The 16,501-nt window shown below is 45.1% G+C and overlaps 2 long non-coding RNA genes across 2 annotated transcripts in view; one reads left to right on the forward strand and one right to left on the reverse strand.

The window, feature by feature from the left end:
• The window catches only part of LOC310828504, a 37,033-nt gene extending 29,796 nt beyond the window's left edge, over positions 1 to 7,237 (reverse strand). Inside the window, exon 1 of the long non-coding RNA XR_014556979.1 lies at positions 6,190 to 7,237. This is a non-coding gene — a long non-coding RNA (uncharacterized lncRNA). The remainder of the gene's footprint in view (positions 1 to 6,189) is intronic.
• A 5,567-nt stretch (positions 7,238 to 12,804) lies between these two features.
• Positions 12,805 to 14,250, forward strand: LOC310828728. The gene is made up of 3 exons (XR_014557094.1): positions 12,805 to 12,893; positions 13,263 to 13,463; positions 14,125 to 14,250. It is a non-coding gene; the product is annotated as an uncharacterized lncRNA (long non-coding RNA).
• Positions 14,251 to 16,501: the final 2,251 nt, after the last annotated feature.

Genomic DNA, 16,501 nt, shown 5'->3' on the forward strand with positions numbered 1-16,501 from the left:
CCTCGCCGCCGCCTGCCGCTCTCCCTTTCCTCTTCATCCTGCTCCTGCTGCTCGCTCGCTCGCGCCCGGCTCCCGCGAGCCCCGCTCCATCTTGACTTTTGCCGACGTGGAAATTTTGGGTTCGGAGACGAGCTGCGCTCTTATTGGCTGGCGGAGGGCGGGGTCGGAGGTCACGGCTGCTGTCGCTGCTCCGCGCCAAGGAGTCTCTCTCTCTCTCTCTCTCTCTCTCTCTCTCTCTCTCTCTCTCTCTCTCTCTCTCTCAGGCAAACGGCAGAGAAAGAGAGAAAAGGGGTGGGGCGCAGCCAGCAGCACGGCCACGCCCACCCCGGGGAGAGGCGGAGGGAGCACCTGGAGGAGCGAGTTTGGGGGAGGGAGAGAGAAAGGAATGGGGCGGGAGGGGGGAGTGCGCGTGCCCCGTCCCGAGCGGTGCGCTGCCCTCGGCGGGGAGGGGGTCGGGAAGGCGGGCGGGGTGGGGAGAAAAGGAGGGGAGGGAAATGGGTGTGCCTGGAGTTCGAGGAAACCTAAGGACCCCGGTAGAAGGAGGGGGCGATATAGGGGGGCAGAGGAAGAAGATAGGAGTGGAGCCGCACCCCCCCGCAACCAGGTTGCCCTGCCCTGCAGAGCTGCAATGGGCAGCTTAGGTGGGGTGAAGGAAATGGCATTACATTAGGGTCACTTAGCGGGATGGGTGGGGTAAGGGATAGCGAGCAAAGCGAAATGCCATCAGAAAAGGTAGAAGGGGGTTATCTGAATTGTAGGGTGCCTATAGAAGCTAGGAGAGGATATGTTTATTAGATATTTAGTCTTCCTTCCTCCCATGAATGGGAAGCAGTTTGTAACACACACCCCCAGTGGGAGTGTGCTAAGGTGGTGGAATGGCTTCTTAGGGGTGAGTTGAGGTGGCTGGGAACGCAAGCAAGTAAGGTGACGTGGTGACGTTTGAGCAAGGGTTTGTTTCAAAGAGCAGGTCTCGGTCCCTGGATTGTATGAGGTATTAATCAAAACAAGAGGGTATCTGAGCATGCCACAGTACCCTGGCCAATGCAGGAGGCCATAAGCAGCCTTGACCCCTCTGGGGCAGCCCGGCTTCACTTCCCAATGTAGTTGCCACCTCTGGGCGACTGTTACCCTGATGTAAGCAGACACATAGAAACTCTACATAGTAAATAGATATTTAATGCACCTTGGGTGTATCGTCAAGTTTAAAGTTGGAGGCCCTGAGCTTGGAAGGAATTATGCATGTGTTTACCTTTGAGGCTTGTCCTAGTTGTTGTTTACCAAGGAGTAAACCAAGAAAGGAGCAGTTGCAAATTTCCACTCTGATCCTCAGCCCAGTCCAGTCCTGCCTGAACATAACTACCCTATGAGGAAAAGTTACAATGCTTGGTGCTTTTTTAGCTAAGAAAAAAGGGAAGTAAACGAAGGGGTGTGTGGCTGAGATATGTAAAAGTGTGGAGAAAACGGATGGGGAGGGGGAAAAAAATCTCCCTCTCCTATTTCTGGAACATGGGATCATCCAATGAAACTAAATGTTGGGGAGATTGAGGACTGCGGAAAAAAATTACTTTTTCATGTGGCATACAGATAAGTTATATTATTTGCTGCAGGATGTAATGGTGGCTGTCAAATTAGACAGCTGTCAAAGGTGATTAGACAAATTTATGGAAGATAAGTCGTATCAATGGCTACTAGGAAAGGTGGCTCTACATTGCCACTAGTACCAGAGGCAATACGCTGGGAAACAAGGGCTGAAGTGAGCTGTTGCATTTGGCGTCCTGCTTGCGAGTTTCCCATTTGCACCGAGTAGTCCTATTGTGGGACCAGATAGAATAGATAGGCCTTTGGTCTGATGCAACCCAACTGTTCTCACATTCTTTTGTATTCTGTTCCAAGTAAGTATGCGTAGGTTTGCAATAGTTTAAAGTTAATGGAATTATCTTCAGTTAGATCAAGACAACTCCAGGTTGGTGGACCAGGGCTGCACATATTTAAATAGCTGCAAAGTTAGAACCTGCTGTCCCGTAAGAAACAACATGTACCTACAGAACATACTGTAAGTGCAAGGTGTGCGTAACAGTTCTGATTTATATCAAATCAGCTGCCACAACCCAATTGTCTGGTCAGTGTGCTTTTAGGCACTGTGACGAAAAAGAGGGTCTTATGCAGAGTGTTGAATGTATGATAGCGATGCAGATTTTTGCTGGGGAACTGGTCTTCATTGATAAATAGGATGCATAAGACCGATAACTGCCGCCCTCAAGTAGTAAAATTATATCAGTAATATAAAGCAGCTGGGAGATGGCATTCCACACAAAAGGAGCCAAAGTAGGTGTAAATCTTCACCCTCATCTTGAGCTAACCAGTAGCAAAACAATTAATACAAGGTAAGGCGTTTTCCAGCAAACACAATGTTAACTCGACTTGCATGAACACACATAAGTCTGCCACCTTCTGAACTGTGTCTATGCAGCTGTCGCTATGATAGGTTTAAGCACAATGCTTAGCTTGGATAAGATTTCCAATGACCAATCAGCAATTCTTCTCAATGGTTTTCTAGGGTTGTTTAGCTCATAAATATGCATTGCTCAAAGGGCCCCAATGAAACAGTCAGACTAAGTTGATTTGTTACCACACCCTGAAGTTGCCTTTGTGCACTCATTTTCAAACTAGCTTAAGGAGCAGACATGCTAGCACAAAACCAGGCTTACAGTTGTCACAGCTACATCTTTCTAAGGCTTTCCTGCCCTTCCCTTTCTTGCTGCACAAATTTGCTGCAGTTTCTGGTCTGCACACCTAGGCTCCCCCGCCCCCTTCAAAGCACTGTGCAGTCTCAATAAAGCCACTGTCACCATCTAAAAGAAATGTTTTATCAGATCCTTTTTCATGAAAGGCTTCTAAACCTAACGGTGATAGAACAGCTGCATTCTAGTATTTTAGAAGATGCCTGTTTCCTGCAAGCAACCCATAAAATACACTTGATAGTGATTCTGCCCAAAGAATAACAGCAGTATCTGAAACTAGCAGCTGACCAATACGTTGGTACCTTAAGAGACCAAAGATTTCTAGAAGGTTGGAACTGTGATACATTTATCATGGGAACAGAGGATGCATCTACACAGTTGTAGCTATTTCATTCTCTGATGTTGCACATCTAAGCATCACTGAACATACCAAGAACTTCCAAGGATACGTAGGACCAGGCCAACTAGTCCCATATTTGTGATGGCCAACTGGTGGCCTGTAGGTTGAATCTGGCTTTAGATACAGTTTTGCTTGGCTCTAATATTTACATTAGTAAGGGATGGATAAGTTACGAGACAGAACTTTTCTATACCTTAATGTTATATTTATGGGTAGGGTTCTATGTAATGCAGCTGCTATGTCCATGGATTCCATAGCAATATAGGCCTTAAGCTTAGGAAGTACCAAAATTATTATAAACGTAGACAAGGATTGAATATCTCTTCAGAAAGAAGAAGGGCTCCTCCAGTCAATCTGTTTATCCAGCATTCATCCTGATTTGTTTGCAGAAAGCTTACTGTGGTGGTTAGACTATATCCATTCTTCACTGAGCATTTGTTCTGATTCGTTTACAGAGCAGTTAGACAATGAGCTTTCATCCTGATTTGTTTGTGGCGTGTTTACACTTCTTCCTGTTAATCATTCATTCATCCCATACTTTTCAGTGCATTTCCAAAAAGTCGCTTGGTTTTTAAAATTGGATTTGTTGTGTTAGGGCAAATGAGTGCTTTAATCCACTTTAATTGCATGTGATGGGATGATGAGCTGCTTGTGCGTTAAAGCTTAGTCCCTCAGAGCTTGGGCATGGTTCTCAAACTCTGCCTTAAGCGGAGCCCCCTTAAACATGACTCCCTCAATCGCTAGCAGAATCCGACAGTGGGCGTTTGCGGAATCTGCTCCAACATAAAAGTTCCTTAACGGAAACGCGTCTTCGGGATTCTCGGCGAGACAGTTTCCGGCGAGGAGTGGGTGTACCTATGGGGGGTCCTGAGACTTCTCCACTGTTTTCACTGGCAGTCTCTCGGAGCCCTCCCTCCGACTCACTTTCTCTCTGAGCTCTTTCCCTCCCCCTGCTGGTACCTTCCTCTGCTGCCGAGTCTCTCTTAGCGTCCGAGAGCCCTTCCACCGCCTGCCTTTCCGATGGCAGTTCCCTGACATTGCACAAACCTAAAGTTCCGGTAGATGCTTGAATCTCTTCCACAAAATACTGGAGGAACTTGAAGTTATTCGTCCCTAATTCAAACACTAGATCAAAAAGTCACATCCACACTATACAGTGGTACCTCTGGTTACGAACTTAATTCGTTCCAGAGATCCGTTCTTAACCTGAAACCATTCTTAACCTAAGGTACCCCTTTAGCTAATGGGACCTCCTGCTGCCACCGCAGCGCCGGCGCACAATTTCTGTTCTCATCCTGAGGTAAAGTTCTTAACCCGAGGTACTACTTCTGGGTTAGTGGAGTCTGTAACCTGAAGTGTTTGTAACCCAAGGTGTTTGTAACCTGAGGTACCACTGTACATTTAAAGCACATGGCTTCCCCCAAAGAACCCTGGGAACTGTAGTTTGTTAAGGGTTTTGAGAATTGTAGCTCTGCTAGGTGTAAACTTCAGCTTCCAGGATTCTTCAGTAGTATAGTATAAACGTCCTTTAAATGTATGGTGCGGTTATACTCTTAGGTACAACTTTAGGGCTTCATAGGAGCATCTTGGAGGTGTGAATGGAATCCCTTCAAAGTTATGAAAAGTGGATGAAGAATACCTGGGTCTCTGGAGTATGCCATTTTCCCTCTCAGCGTCTAACATTATCTCCATCTCTTCTGAGGAGCCTTCTGACTATATAGATTGGAGCCTTCTCTCAGTAACTTAGAGCTCTCATCTTAGCCTGCTGCTGTGAAGAACAACATACACATTTCTGCTGCTTGGAGGAAGAGTTGGATATAAAAGGAATCAAGAAAAATGAAGAGCTGACAATTCCCAAATTAGGATTTAAAGATATAAATGAACAAAGGCTTGGGGAACGAGGTTCATGAAAATTATTAGCAATGCCTTGTGCAAGATCACTTTAGCCTTATGAACCTGATATATCTCCCTGTGGTCACCAGTGGAGAGAGAAAAATTATCCTGATTTGCCCTACGTGATAAATGGAAATGTTTACCCTTACAGACTTAAGCACCAGTATAATTTCCTTTGAAGATGTCTGGTTAATAGGTTTTGCTGACATTCAAGGTCTGTTTGATCATCACATTTTGGGTCAGAAAGGAATTTCCCTCGGGTCAAGTTAGCTGCTACTGACTCGGTGCTTTTCTTTTCCCCTTCTATAGAAGCTGTCTGAAAACCTGCTTCTGTGGGTGTTCGACAGCAGATCTCTTGCTCTCTGGATTACATGGATCAGCTGATGATGGGAATGGCTATAGCTCAGTGCTCTTGCATGCAAAAAGTCCCCGCTTAAATCAGCAGCTAGGGCTGAGCAAGAATCCTGCACAAAATCCTGGAGAGCCACTTCCAGCCATCGTCACTGCACCTTGGGCTATGGGTGGATTATCTCAAAGCATGGGCCGCTTGTTATTGTGGGAGACACTCATTTAAGAACTTAGGTTATGGGTAGTTATACTAGTACAGGGTTTCCCTAACTTAGGTCTCCAGCTGTTTTTGGACTCCAGATCCCATCATCCTGGACCACTGGTCCTGCTAACTAGGGGTGATGAGAGTTGTAGTCCAAAAACAGCTGCAGACACAAGTTTGGGAACTGCTGTACTAGTACCAACCCCTTGAATTGACCCCAGTAGCTCACAGGCAACCAGTGGTGTTTTAAAGACCTCCTCTAACTGCCCCTCATTTAACAGCTGAGCAGTCATATTATGTATCAGCTGTATCTTCAGAACCATCTTCATGTGTAGCCCATGTACAGGATGTTGCATCCGTCCAGTTGTGAGAGATCCAATTATCAGAGCATGGATAACTGAGGCTAGGCCATCCTGGTCCAGGAATGGCCAGAGTTTGCAGAACAGCCAGAGTTGGGCAGAGGGACTCCTTACCACTGAGGCCACCTGCAACAGCTTTGAATCGAGGAGAAACCCACAAGCCACATCCGTTCTTTCAAGGGGAGTGCAGCCACATCCATAATAACCCATCTCCCTAATTCCTAAAGTTGAGAACCACCTACTCACCGTATCTCTGTCTTGTCAGAGTTCAAGCTCCGTTTATTGACCTTCACCCAGTCCACCATGGCATCCAGGCATCTGTCCAGCACCTGCACAGACTCTTCTGGTTCGGGTGAAATGAAGAGCAAGCAAGAGAGCTGCAGCCCAGCTCCCAGGGGCTTCATACAGAGGTTGAACAGAATGTGGGGACAGACTCGAACCCCAAGCACAAAGGGAAAGGGCATGAGTCCCCCAACAATATTCTCTGGTACCAACCCTGCAAGTAGGAGCAGAATAACCAAAAGACAAGTAAAACACCGCTGAAGGATTGAGGAGAATTGACCAGGAATGTTGCCCTGTCTGTCAATAGATGTGATTTGGACCCAAGAGGCTTCTTTCAGCTTCCAAACAGGGCATAAGACACTTGGGTAGCTCTTGCGAAAGCCTCCTGTTTTCATCTGCAAGCAGTGCTTGCCCCTTTGCCAGTATTGGGTTGTGTTATTCAACCCCTTGTCATGCTTAGTCCCTTCTCAAACATCAGCTTTTAACTTCTTAAGGAGCAAACAGAATGTTCCGCTTTAGGAACTGAAAGAAAATTTTTAATGTTTTGGTCAAGACGTTAGCATCAGTATTAGTGTGTACAATCAGGCTGATTGACAGCAAGCTGATTGAGATCCTGGCCTTTCCTCTTAGCAGTTGCTGGTCTCCTGCAGGTGACCTCTTCATTGAGCTTTGTTGCACAAAGCTTACATGGAGCTGAGAATATGCACAGCCTTTATTTATTGAGTGTTCATTGTGATCTGTTGGTGGGTAGTTTATCTGACAATAAGCATTCATCATTGTACGTTTGCACGGTGGTTTTGCATCTTCCCATCATTCATTGGTTCATCCCATACTTCCCCCTGTCGTGTTCCTAACTGCAAAAAAACTGGATTAGGATGACAGATGCTTTCATCCACTTTAACTGTGCACAACCTCAGTTTGCAATATGTGGTTGAATCCCCCCCTGTGAAATATTGACAGGCCAGAGAGTGCATTGCAGTCCCCAGTTCCCATCGCAAGCACCAGCTGGAACAAAGAGGGCCTGTGTATTTTAGCAGCCCCTACCATTACTGAGCCGGGACGCAGGTGGCGCTGTGGGTTAAAGCCTCAGCGCCTAGGACTTGCCGATCGAAAGGTCGGCGGTTCGAATCCCTGCGGCGGGGTGCGCTCCCGTTGCTCGGTCCCAGCGCCTGCCAACCTAGCAGTTCGAAAGCACCTCCGGGTGCAAGTAGATAAATAGGGACCGCTTACCAGCGGGAAGGTAAACGGCGTTTCCGTGCGCGGCTCTGGCTCGCCAGAGCAGCGATGTCACGCTGGCCACGTGACCCGGAAGTGTCTCCGGACAGCGCTGGCCCCTGGCCTCTTAAGTGAGATGGGCGCACAACCCCAGAGTCTGTCAAGACTGGCCCGTACGGGCAGGGGTACCTTTACCTTTACCTTTACCATTACTGAGAGCTGGTCAAATTGAAGAGAGTCTCCTTTTCCTACAGGAGGTGCTACAATTCCATGCATGCTCCAAGTCCTAGAAAGATCTGAGCTAGGGTGAATTAATGTCATCAGCTTGCCCCTTCATAACCAAAAGGATCCTGAGTTAGAGAGGGAAGTGGAACCCAGTTCCTTACCCCCAGCCCACAATGACACTTTTTGGGATTTGGGACCCAAGAACGTACGCCAAGGGATGCACACCCTCGGAGTTCAGTTTTCTTATCCCATGCTGCCAAAGGTCCTTTCAGTTGTGAAAGCACAAATGCCACAGGGCACACACCATGGAGCCTAGTGTTGTTCTCCATACCATCAAAGCTTTTTGCCATTGTCAAGGGGTAGCTCTCCCTGAACACCAACAAAATCTAGGGAAGATGTACATCTGGGAAATGTTCACAGGCAGGGCTGGCGCACCCACAGGGCAAGGTGAAACAACTGCCTCGGGTGGCAGGATCCACAAGGCAGCAGATCCAGCCCCCAAGGAATGCATTGCCCGCCACTGCTGCCACAGTCCCCCGGGTGGGGGACCACATTTGCCGAGAGGCCACTGAGTAATGCTGCCTCCACAATGGCCTCCTGCTGAATACGAGGCACTTTTTGTCTCCTCCCAACCCTAGGAAGGAAATGGCAGGGACTGCCCTCTAGGGTGTCTTGTCTGGCATGATTCAGAGTGCCCCCCAAGACAGCCTTGGATTCCCAGTTCAACCATTGGGCAAAGCTGGTTTGATTCCCTCCATCCTTGTTCCTGATGTAGATCTTCATTCACCCCTTCTTCCCTGGGGCGGGACCGTTTTGTGGTTTGCCTCAGGTGGCAAAATGTATTGAGCCAGCTCTGTTCACAGGCCCCCTCTTGGGTGATAACTTTCCAAATTAAAATAAGTAAGCGATTGCTGAGTATAAGGCCATGAGAATTGCAGTGCTGGATCAAAGGAAACGTCCATCTAGCCCAGTCCATTTGTCTCCCAGCAGTGGACAGCAAGATGCATCTAACCAGCATTTGGCGAGGTTTCCTATTTAGCTGCTATAGTTAAAAGTCATTGACAAAAGCTATCCTCTACTTACCAGTATTTGTCTGTTGCTTTGTAAAAAATGAGCAAGTCAGTTGCAATCACCATGGCTTTCTACATGGTTTCTCTCATCCTTAATACATTAGTTAATGTACATTATATAACTTAAATATTGTTATTTTTTTATCCTATATCTTTATTCATTTCCCCCACCTTGCATCCAAGCAGCTCAGAGTAGTATATATGGTACTCAGCACTACCGTTTTATGAGCCTAGTATTAAAAAGTATTAAAAAAAACATGTAGAATATAAAGTGATCATCATCTCAGCAAGTACTGAATATGTTTAAAAACTGGGATCACACGAATGAACAAAGGCTAAATGCCGAAGTTGACCCTGGAGCTAAATCACTTTCCTTACACCTATTAGGAAGTAGCAAGTGCATAATCAGGGAGCATTGCCGCAATGTTTTCGTTTCATGCGCTTGTGACAGTTCATGTGCATAACCTTAAACGCAGGTGGAAGCATTTATCTAAACGACAAAAGACCTTTCCAGAGAAATCTGCATGTATTGACTTTTCAAAGTATTTCAGTGTCATAGTTATCATCTTTTCTAGTTGCTACTCCCAACGTGGACATACATCACAATAATATAAGTGAATCAGCCTATGAATACAGGATCTAAATTACAGCCTTACATACCAATAGTTATGTGAAGGTAAATTTTGGAGAAAGCATTTCTCACCTTCTTGATTTCCTCTCCTTCCATCCCTTTGTCTTCATATAGACTCCCCTTCACTTTGTTTTTTTTTTATGTGATTCTTTTTGCCTTCTATATTTTCCTGCCTTTCTTTGTGCTTCTTTTGCATCTGAGATGTTGCCGTTTCTTGCCTACATTTCGTTCCCCCAATTTTTTTCTGATCACGCCCCAATATTGGGGCAAAGGCCCGTATATGCAAATGCCACAGAGTTGGCCTTTACACTGTAACCACTCTGCTATGTGTACTGGATATTGATTTTACACTCTGTGTGTGTGCAGCCCCAAAATCAATATTTCAGTAGACTCCAGTGTGTGGGGGGGCTGGTGTAATGGAGCCCAGCCTGCTAATGCAACACACAGGGGTCCTCATTCAGAGATTGAGGTCAGTCACTAAATGGAAATGTGTTTTCTTATTTTGTCGACTTCAGAGTTAGTATAAGGGCCAGTGCATTGAACATATCAGGTTGCTTCAACAGAACATTGCACTGCCCGCACTCTATATTTCTATAATATACTGTAGATTTCAAAAGCAAATGCGTTTCCTGAGAAATTTTTCTTCTGCTCCATATTGAACACAATAGGCTTTCTTTCCTCCATAGGAATGCCAGATTCAGTCTAACAGCGCAGTCCTATGGAGGAAACCTGTTGTGTTCAATGCAGAGGTAACATTTCTCAGGAAGCGGTATTTCTGAGATGTTTCTTTTTCTCCGCCACCTAAGAAAAAGAAGGTCAGGTTGAAGAGTTTCCCCAGATATTCTCCAGCCCATCTTCCTTGCCCCCACCCCAAACACCACACAGCAATGCCAGATTCAGGGAATTTCTGAAGACTATGTTAGGCAGTGTAGCAATTTAGAGTGTCCTGCGCGCCCATTTTCCTTCTGTCACCCATTTCTTTGAACTGGAAATTGGGAGGGTCCTTGGCTGCCGAGGAAATTCAATCTGGTTGCTGAGTCTTGTGTTCAGTGAGACGAGGTCGCTCAGAAGGTATCAGTAAAGGCTCACATAATGTCTCCAGGATTAATGTCCAATCAAGTAAATAAATGGTAGAACTCGTTTTTCCAGAGATTAGTCTGCCTCCGTCACTCCAAGCCAAGGCTGCTATCCTGAGATCAGTGGTGCATGTTCTTGTTACTGATTGAAATCAATGGGACACAACTGGGCATAAATGAACAGAGGATTGCAACCATAAGGTGTATTTTATCTAAAGCTCTGGTTGTCCTGCTTAGCTTCACTATATCAGTGCAATAAACTGTTGGGAGAAGGAGAAGATAAATTATTGTACAGCATCATAGTATCTCATCATATATAGGTAAAGGACACCTGGACGGTTAAGTCCAGTCAAAGGCCACACTGGGATGCGGCGCTCATCTTGCTTTCAGGCCGAGGGAGCCAGCGTTTGTTCGCAGAGAGCTTTCCGGGTCACGTGGCCAGCATGACTAAAAAGCTTCTGGCACAACAGGACACCAGGACAGAAACCAGAGTGCATGGAAATGCCATTTACCTTCCCGCTGCAGTGCTATCTATTTATCTACTTGCACTGGTGTGCTTTTGAACTGCTAGGTTGGCAGGAGCTGGGACAGAGCAACGGGAACTCCATCACAGGGATTTGAACCGCTGACCTTCCTATTGGCAAGCCTAAGAGGCTCAGTGGTTTAGACCACAGTGCCACCCGCGTCCCTGTTCATCATATATGCATCATATCTCACACTATGAATACAAATGTAGTCATCACCACACACAGGTCAACTAAGATTAATAGCTAAACCTTTCAGGATAAGCAACCCAACTAAAGAGAACTCTATATTGAATTTGAATCATTAGGTGGCGGCAGCAATGATAATAATTAATATATGTGATAATCTGAGAGCATTGCAGTGCATGGCAAAAGCCATATTATGTTGAAGTTAGATATACCTGCTTCTGGTGAAAAGGAACAGCCGGGCTATTTGTGCTGAGAAATTAATTTTGCTAATAAAGTGTAGGCTTTATGGCATATAGGTCATTCAAGGAATACTCCATTATCCACATGAATCAATACGAGAGTACATTAAAATTAGCTTTAGCCCTTTTGATTTCTAAAAGTTGACAATACGTGTTGATAAAATTATGCATATTGATTGGGAGAATTTCTTAGGTTTAATTTGGCATTGCTATGTCATTTGTAGTTGTTGATTACAGATTAATAGAGTAATTAGTGCAATAGAGGACGGGCAGCTGTATTGTCAGAGTTAAGGAGTACAGGAAACCCTGAAGAGGCAGAGATGTGATTCCTCTCATGGTGACAGCTAGGGGAGAAGTACCGGTAAAAGATGCTGAAACTATGTTTGCTGAAATTCTGTTTTTGGCACAGCTATCAAAGAGACCCAACCCTTGCCCTAGCTGATAATGCCTCAAGACTGCGCCTTCAGCAGGGCTGGCCCAAGATATTTTGGCACCTGAGGCGAATCCCAAAATTCCCACCCCCTTGTCAGGGAAGAAGGGGTGAATAGGGTTGCCATATCTCTGGAATTTCCCAGAGATTGCCAATATTTGGCAACTGGAAACAGTGCCCAGGCGGAAGTGTCCTGGAAAATATGGACGTATGGCAGGCCACGTCTAGATTCTGGCATTTTTTATTAAAAACACCTCCTAAATTATTATTATTATTAGCAAGAAAAGCTCAACAACTTTGGGTAAAACTAAAAAAAAAAGCTCAACAAGAAATAAAACAAAACGGCACAGGCAAAATGCAAAACAGAAGCAGGAACTGACAGAAAATTCCCTCAAACTCGGAGGGTCCTGAGTTCCTCTGAAACAGCACACCTGTGCTTGCCACCTCAATGGAAACAGAAACTGGGCAAAGCAAACTTCCTCAGAGGAGTTCTACAACTTTGATGCAACTGTAGAAAAGAGAACTGTCCCAGGTAACCTTCAAAAGTGCAGCAAAGGCAGCTGGAGCGAAATCCCAGAGGAAGATCTCAAGGAAGATCTTTTGCCCTTTGGGCTGTAGAGTTATGGTGCTGCAGGAGACTCTTGAGAGTCCCATGGACTGCAAGAAGATCAAACCTCTCCATTCTTAAGGAAATCCGCCCTGAGTGCTCACTGGAAGGACAGATCCTGAAGCTGAGGCTCCAATACTCATGAGAAGAGAAGACTCCCTGGAAAAGACCCTGATGTTGGGAAAGATGGAGGGCACAAGGAGAAGGGGACGACAGAGGACGAGATGGTTGGACAGTGTTCTCGAAGCTACCAGCATGAGTTTGACCAAACTGCGGGAGGCAGTGGAAGACAGAAGTGCCTGGCGTGCTCTGGTCCATGGGGTCACGAAGAGTCGGACACGACTAAACAACTAAACAACAACAACAACAACAACTATAATTCTAAGCCCTGAAGAGCAGTTGACAGTCATTGTGGACAATACCAAACTAGCTGGACCAATGGTCTGACTTGGCATAACACAGGTTCCCATAAAAATCTTTTAGATCCTTCCTCTTTATATTTCCATATATTTGCCACACTGAATATTTTAATTCTCTCTTATATACGTTTTATACCTGTTGTTTTTATTTTATACCTGTTGTTATCTGATGTGAATCTCAAGGGGGGGATGGGATGTAAATAGGTAGATGTTTAAAGAATAAGATTGTTAATAAGTAACAAGATGAAATAAATAAACCTTATTTCACTTGTATGTGGATTGTATAAGGTTGCGCTCTGTTTTTTTGGGGGGGAGAAACAAATATTTTTAAATGTGTTAGAGAATTTTAGCTGTGAAACTGATTTCAAAGAACTGTGGCTAATTAAAATCGTTCTGTACAATCTGCTTCTAGTGCTCTCCAAGATATTTATATCCTGAGAACATCTTCGGTTCACACATTGTCCCATGGAAGACAGAGGAGTGACTGCTGACTGCATTTGTAAAGTAAAGCCATTACAGGCCCAAAGTCCGTGGTGGGTTTTGCAGCAAGATCTGAGAGAAACGAGCGAGGCACACAAATAGGACCACGAGATCTTGTGGAAAAGTTAATTAGGTAATGATACGGAAAGGGGGGGGGCATGTCTTCTTTACCTTCTTCTTCGCTACAATATATCCATTTATTCCAATTGTCAATGTCAAAAGGGACTAAAATCTATAAAATTCATAGAAAATCAACGTGCCAGTTTGCTCAATTTCTCTAGGACTCCATCACACCTCCCCTGTCCAGCATAATCCCTCAAGCAAGGTGTTAAGACCCTAATCCTGTCAAATCGCTCTGATCAGCCTTTCCTCCAGGCAATGTCAGGTGGCAGACTATGCATATTTGAGATCATTGTTTTCTCATCCCCAGGAATTGTTTATCTGTGCATATCTCCAGCTCTGCATATTCCCCCCTCCCTCCTCCATATGTTAATCTGTGTAACCCAACCTCCCTTTAATATATTCATGATGTAATCTGTGTAACCAAACCTCTCTTTAATGTATTCATGACGTGTTTTGCACTGTATTCTGGGACATGGAGGGAGTTTCAAAAACTCATGTCACCCCTTTCTCACTGTTCAATCTCGCCTTGAACCTGTTGCGCAATAAACTTGGATCTTCTGCAGTTTGCTCCTGTCTACGGCTGAGCTCATTTTTCCTCCGCAGGGACCCACGGACTTAGTCCGATGAGCTGGGTGGCAGAGCAGCCTTGCACCCAGATTTTGCCGTAACAGGTAATTAGACTGAAAGCTGGTGTCTGGTCCAAATTCAAACCAACGAAACTTTGTATTTGAGCATGGATTTGAAACTGGGTCCTTCTGGAACCAGGAAAGAAAGAGAAATTCAATTCACATTTAAAGGGGAGCTTACCTAATTCACACCTTCTGAAACAATGAATGAATTGGGACAGCTTAGTTGGTAGATTATGAGGCTTTTCATATCAAGGTTGTGGGTTCAAGCGCCACATTAGGCAAAAGATTCCTGCATTGCAGGGGGTTGAACTAGATGGCCCTGGTAGTCCCTTCCAACTCTATGATTCTATGAAATGGAACCATCCTTTGAAATTCACACTACCCTGAATTTTGCCATGCAGCTCCCCAGCCAAGTAACATGTAAAAGGTAAAGGTAAAGGGACCCCTGACCATTAGGTCCAGTCGTGACCGACTCTGGGGTTGCGGTGCTCATCTCGCTTTATTGGCCGAGGGAGCTGGCGTACAGCTTCTGGGTCATGTGGCCAGCATGACTAAGCCGCTTCTGGCGAACCAGAGCAGTGCACGGAAACGCCGTTTACCTTCCCGCCGGAGTGGTACCTATTTATCTACTTGCACTTTGACGTGCTTTCGAACTGCTATGTGGGCAGGAGCAGGGACTGAGCAACGGGAGCTCACCCTGTCGTGGGGATTCGAACCGCCGACCTTCTGATCGGCAAGTCCTAGGCTCTGTGGTTTAACCCAGAGCGCCACCAACGTCCCTAAGTAACATGTACAGCGATGCATATTCTAGAGCAGGGGTAGGCAACCTAAGGCCCATGGACCGGATGCGGCCCAGTCGCCTCCTCAATCCAGCCCGCAGATGGTCAGTGTGTTTCTACATGAGTGGAATGTGTCCTTTTATTTAAAATGGATCTCTGGGTTATTTGTAGGGCATAGGAATTCATTCATTCTTTCCTCCAAAATATAGTCAGGCCCACCACATGGTCTGAGGGATGGTGGGCTGGTCCACGGCTGAAAAAGGTTGCTGACTCCTGTTCTAGTGTAATCTGTGCTTTAAAATGCATGGGATGAAAAGAAAAGAAAACATACAAAAATGCATCACGTTTGGCGAAACTGCTTTGCAAAAATGTGCATATTTGGAAAAAGTTGCCTTCGGAAATGTTTGTATTAGGAGAAATTTGTACTACGATGCTGATTAATTTACACAATTCCTTTTTTAAAAAAATAAATAAATTCAAACTGGTATGGAAATGTGGAGAACTGAATTTAAGATGGCCAAAGGGAGAATCGAGAGAGAAATCGGAACTGACATAATCTCCTATCCCAAATTTGTAACACACAAGCCACTCTGCTGGCTCTCATGAACATCATAAAGTTTTTCCGCATCACCACTCCTCCTTTCTTTTGTATATTCAGAATAAATGGATCCGAACACAAGTTCACACTCTGTAAGAGCCCATTGTTGCACATGTAATTCCAAAATCCTGTCTAGCAAGTTTGTCCTTTATTCAAAGTGTTTGTTTAATCTGAATGTGAGAATTGTCTTTGTGGTTTTTTTAAACAGCAGCCTTATGATTAAAGGTATAACACAATGCCCATTTGACTGGGCTTTTGGAAAAAACCAAAACCAGTTCATTGTTTGAAACCTGGATAAAACCCGAAAAGGGCCTTTGATGTTAGAAATGCAACACGTTGCTTAACTTATGAATGGTTTTGCGGGAAGGGAAATGTATAGAAATACAGTGGAGATTTTGCAGTTGTTCTTGTGAAACATCTTTAATATTTCAAACAAGGCAAGATCCTTGCAGAATGTTAACTATCTCTCCCTTTGCCCTGAAGAAGTACTAATCTGGATCAATGAATCTGAAATCAAGACCACCCTGCTTCAACTTCACCATGATTACCCCAGATTTAAAACTCCCAGTCCTGTGCAGGTCTACTCAGAAGTAAACCCAACTGGGTTTGATAGGGTTGCTCTCAACTAAATATAGAAGCAATCTTTTCCGTACAGCAGACCAACACTGCTACTATTCTGAAAAACAAGGGAAACCAATGCCTTTCTGACTTTCTTAGGGGGTGCATGCAGCTAAACACACATACACACATGGCAGAAGCCTGTCTGGTTTTTTTCAGACAGCTGGAGGGGGCTTATTTTGTCCAAGACATACAACCGAGAAATAAGTTATTTTAAAAATTACTTTTTTATCAAAGAAACACGATTGCAGTGGGAAGATCTGTAGCACGTCGCTGCAGAAATCCGGCCGCCAATCGCTCAAATCCACTAGCTGACTGCGCAAAATGTCTGGCGGCGGCTGCATGCACCCCCTAAGAAAGCTAGAACTCTGGGCCACTTTTCCTTAAAAAAGCTCTCAACAACTTTGGGGCACCCTCCCTAAAA

This window comes from Podarcis gaigeae, assembly GCF_964106915.1.
Source record: "Podarcis gaigeae genome assembly, chromosome: 12".
NCBI classification, from domain to species: Eukaryota; Metazoa; Chordata; class Lepidosauria; order Squamata; family Lacertidae; genus Podarcis; species Podarcis gaigeae.